Below are 5,003 nucleotides of genomic sequence, written 5' to 3' on the forward strand. Positions count from 1 at the left end.
TGCTGCCGCGCGCCGGGGGCGTCAAGGTAGATTATTCTTGAACACACAGCTCCGGGTGGAGGTGCCCTTCCGCACATCGCACATCATGCACTTGAAGGCCTCGGCGCTGTTCCGGAAGGTGCAGACGCTACAGTCCCAGTACCCCTCATCTGAGGACGGCTTCGGCTGCCGCTTCGGCCTGGTGGGGCTCTTCTTGTCTCCCCTGGCTTTGCCACCCCGGGGCGGAAGAGAGTCGCCGCCGCGGCTGCTGTTTGTCAATATGGAGGATAATAAGCCGGCTTTGCTCTTCTTTTTAAAGAATTATTTTATTTAACTTTATTTATTCATTTATTTAAATTTTGATCAGAGAGAGAGAGAAAGTGAGAAAGTAAGCTGCCAGGTCCAGGAATCAAAACACGGATGGCCATGTGGCCTTCTAGTTTTCCTTAAAAAAAAAAAAGCTACAGGAATCATGTACTTGTCAGACAGAGAGAGACAGAGAGAGAGAGAGAGAGAGAGAGAGAGGGGTAGAGAATGTGAGAAAGCACATTCCAGGGGGAATGGTCATGCTGCAATTCCTTCTCAATTCTCTTCTCAGGATTTTGGGCACTCACACACATGCTCCCAGTGAGTCTCTCAAACTGCTGGGTCAAGGACTTGAACTATATAGTCAACCATGTGGGATACAGCTACCTTAACCTTCACAGCACCAGCTGGTCCCATGAATAAAACCAGAAGAAACAATAAAGTTTACGCAAGAGGAGCAATCAAGGACCTTTACTCAGAACTCTAAAAACAGCAGGGGTGTCAGATTCCAGGCTATGTCACTGTCTAGCAATGAATTCTAAGTTGTTCACCTTTATTTCTGTGTATGAGGCAGAGATAGGAATGTTAGTTTGTCCTTGGAATATAGGGGTTATCATTCCCAGTGGGGTTTTAGCCACTGAACTTTTGGGCTTAGAATGGTATCTCATCAAGTGTGGTCTTTACCGGATGGGAAACCAAACAAAATAAATTGCTATTGGGGCCAGCAGGTGGCATGGTGGTTGGGGTGCTGGACACTCCCACATGGCTGGCCACGGTTCAAGTCCTGGACCTGGTAGCTTGCTTTCTCACTTCCTCTGTGTGTGTGTGTGTGTCTCTTTGGCAAATTAAAAAAAAAAAGAATGAATAAATGAAATTAAAAAAAATAAATTGCTATCTGGATTGGATCTATGTATTACTTTTTTTGGGGGATTATAACAAAGTACCACAAACTAGGTGCTTTAAACAACAGAAATCTATTGTCTCACAGTTCTGGAGGTTAGAAGTCCAAAATCAAGGTGTTGTCAGTGTTGGTTCCCTCTGATGGTGTACAGAAGAATCTGTTTGATATCTTCATGCTAGCTTCCATAGCCCAGGTGCCCCCTGGTTTGTAGATGTCTATTTTCTCCTTGTGTCTTTACACTGTCTTCCCATGAAGGTATTTTTCCTCTGTGTCCAAATTTTTCCTTTTTAAAAGGATACTGGTGGGGACCAGCAGGTGGCTTGGTGGTTAAGGTGCTGGACATTCCCACATGGCTGACCACGGTTTGAGTCCCAAACCTGGCGGCTTTCTTTCTCACTTTCCATCTCTCTTTCTCTGTATGTGTCTCTCTGGTCAAATTAAAAGAAATGAATGAATAAATAAAATTACTTAAAAAAAAGAAAAAAAGGATACTGGTTATTTTAGATTAGGGTTCACCCTAGAGATCTCATTTTAACGTGATTACCTCTGTGAAAAGCCTATCAAACAAGGTTTTACCATTATTCCTAGGTCTGAATTCTGGCTTCACCACTTACTTGTGGGGGGCCCTCAAAGAGCAATTTTTTTTTTTTTGGAGAGGTTTTTGCTATAGGGCGTGTGTGCTCGCCAGACAGAGACAGACAGACAGACAGAAAGCGAGAAATCACCCCCCAGGGGGGATGGTCATGCTGCGATCCCTTCTTTTCCATTCTCCTCTCGGGATCTTGGGCACGCACGCACATGCGCCTGGTGTGTTTTAAGCCACTGGGTCCGGGATGCGAACCATGATCGACTATGTGGGAGTCCAGAGACATAGCCATTACGTCAACTGCTGGTCCCTCAAAGAGTAATTTAATTATTCATGATTTATTTTCTAATCCATGTAATAGGGGTATAATCAATCTGCTGTGAGGATTGTGCTGGATAAGAGAAGGCTATTTTGACCTATGAGTTGGAGATGTATGCTTTTGGAAGTTAACTTTTATGCACAGACTCATCTGTAAGTGAATGTGAGTGACTGATTCTCAGATGAGAGTGGGATTTAATCTCTGAACCCAGTCAACTTTAAATTGGGATCTGTATCAGAGTCCTTCCTGCCTATATGTGTTCACTTGTTTGGAGCCAGTCATTATTTACAAATTGCTTTCTAAGTGAAGCCTATATAAAATATTATAGCATTCCAACTTGGACATGATAGTTCATTGATCAATGTTGTGCAAGACTGTGACACTGGGGGAAAAAAGGGTACAAATTTCTAGATATGAAGAGCAGTAATGTCTTTTGTTCCTACATGTTTTTTTAAGACTTTATTAAACATCATTATTATAATTTAAAAAATTTGACCAGAGAGAGACAGAGACACAGATAGAGGGAAGGTGAGAAAGCAAGCTGCCAGGTCCAGGACTCGAACCACAGTGGGCCACGTGGGAGTCCAGTGCCTTCCTTAACTATCACACCACCTGCCAGCGACCCTACATGTTTATATTCGTGGGACCATAGACAGGGCCCTCCAGCTCCCAGAAGCTTAAAACTCATGCCAGACCCATGCGCATGCCTGTGTGGCCAAGATCCTGAAGGTGGGTGAACGAAGAGATTGTAGTGTGGCCATCCCTGCTGTGTGGTGATTTCTTGCTTTCTGACTGTCTCTCTCTGGAGCACACACACCCCTATAGCAAAAATCTCTCTTAAAAACAAAAAAAAGAAAAAAATTCTGCCTCTCCCTGATAATCTAGATCGATTTCACTGGACAAGGACACATTTCTTCAGACGCTGTCCTATTAAATCCTGGTTACTTAGTAGATTATTTGTGCTTTTCTCTGTTATCAGCAATAAAAATTTGACCAAAATTTGTGTTACAGGTTGCCCAATGTTTAAATGTTCTGATATGTCACTTCTGGTGCATGCAGTGGAGTAAAGAGCAGGAAGTGGAGAAACAGGAGGGAGGAAGGAGTTGGTTGTATATGTGGAAGTTTGAGCTTGGGAGAAACCAGGTAGCCTCTCATTTGGCCACTTCCCTTTCCTTTAAAACAATTAAGCTGAATATGGACATTGATTACATAAGCAGAGCAATTTCTGAAGAAAAAAAAAAAGCCAGCAATCTGAAAGAACTTCTGCCATTTCTGGCAACTTTTTGGTATCACGGGGACGGACGAAGTCTGAAGCAAGCTATTTGCCTGGCTACTTTTTGCCAAATCTATTTCAGGTTTACTCCAATTTCTCTCAGGGCCATTTGCTAATTTGGTTGCGTTAGTTCACCAATGTTCTATAAAGTGTAGGAGAAAAACTTTAGTTGGAAATTAGTCTTTCCTTGAGTTACATAAGTTAGAGTCCAGTATTTACAGACTTTTTTCTTTTTTTTACACAATATTGCTTTTAAGGTTGTATGGGTTGCTATTGTTATTTGTGAACAGTTTAAGTTTAGGAAAAAATTGGTATGAACATTATCAGATGGCAAAAATCAAGGTTGGCTATCAAACAATAGATTTGTGCTTTTTTATGTAAAGTAACGCATATAGAAATATGTACACAGATACATATATCCCCTTTTTAGCTGAACGTTTATTAAATGCCATTATGTTAGAGTTAGTACAAAATACAAAATACAGTGGCTCTCCACTAATTTACAAAGTAGCTGGCACAACATCCGTGGGCAGCACACCCAGTAATATTTAGCTAGGCAGAAGGGGTAGACAGAATACAAATAATCGAAAGCCAGAATATTAAAAGGTTTTGACTGTGAAGGCAAGCAGGTAAATTAAGAACTTGGAAACCGAGGTGTCTGAAAAAGAAAAACTGAGAGTAGGACTACACGGATACAGTCACAGCACTTGGAGATTAATTTAAGCGGCATTCCGATGGAGACAGCAGGCTGCGCCCAGAGGTAGGGAGCCGTTTGCAATAAATGGGAAAGCACGGACGAGCGTGCACAGCCTAAAAAAAGTTTTCATGATGGCTCCATCCTGAATTTTTGGACGTCGGTATCAGGCGCTATAAAGCGCAAGCGGCCTGCTTTAATCCAGGTGTCAGCCACAGGGGCATCCCGGATTCGGGTGAAGCGTCCGGAATTCCTGAGATGTCTGAACCGCGGAGGCGGCCTCCTCCCCACCCCCACCCCGGCCTCCGTGGGCATTTTCCGGCGAGGGGGGCACGCGAGCCCTTCGAAGAACAGTTCCAACGCCCGGACGTACGCGGCAGCCGCGCGCCCCGGGAGCCAGAGCGAGCGGGCGCCGCGCCCCGACCGCGGTGAGCGACCTCCGGGCCCCGGGCGGGGTGGGCTTCCCAGTCCCGCCGGCGGTCGCGCGCCCCTCCCCCATTCCCCTTCCCTCCCTCTGCCGGCCCGTCCCCCTCCGTTCCCCTCCCCCGAGCGAATCACGCGCCCTCCTCTGACACTCGTAGCGGGCCCGAGCTCCGAATTTATCCTTCACGTGACCTGAGGGGGTTGGGTGGTTGGTTGGGGACAGAGGGAGCGAGGGGAAGGAGGGAACGGAATCTGCCGTTACCCGGGTAACAGGCCCCGCCTGCCGGCTTGGGGCCGGGGGGCGGGAGGAGGACGTCAGCACGTGTGCCGGGGTTTTGCGTTTTGATTGACAGTTGCTATAGCGACCGGGTCGGTCCGTCGCCATTTTGTTGGTTGGTTTTTTTTTAAACCCTTTCGCTTCCCGCCCGAATAATAATAAAAAGCCCCATTGGAGTGAGGCGGGGGTGGCGGCGGCAACCGCGGCGGGGGGATCCGGGGAGACTGCTGCCGTCGCTGCTGCTG

General features: G+C 46.2%; 1 protein-coding gene across 1 annotated transcript in view; it reads left to right on the forward strand.

The window, feature by feature from the left end:
- Window positions 1-4,466: 4,466 nt before the first annotated feature.
- The window catches only part of DYRK1A (dual specificity tyrosine phosphorylation regulated kinase 1A), a 179,384-nt gene continuing 178,847 nt past the window's right edge, over window positions 4,467-5,003 (forward strand). The window contains exon 1 of the mRNA XM_014586956.2: window positions 4,467-4,486. The gene's annotated coding sequence lies outside the window, so the exon portion shown is untranslated. The remainder of the gene's footprint in view (window positions 4,487-5,003) is intronic.

Source organism: Tupaia chinensis, unplaced genomic scaffold (assembly GCF_000334495.1).
Source record: "Tupaia chinensis unplaced genomic scaffold, TupChi_1.0 Scaffold000175_1, whole genome shotgun sequence".
Lineage (NCBI taxonomy): Eukaryota > Metazoa > Chordata > Mammalia > Scandentia > Tupaiidae > Tupaia > Tupaia belangeri.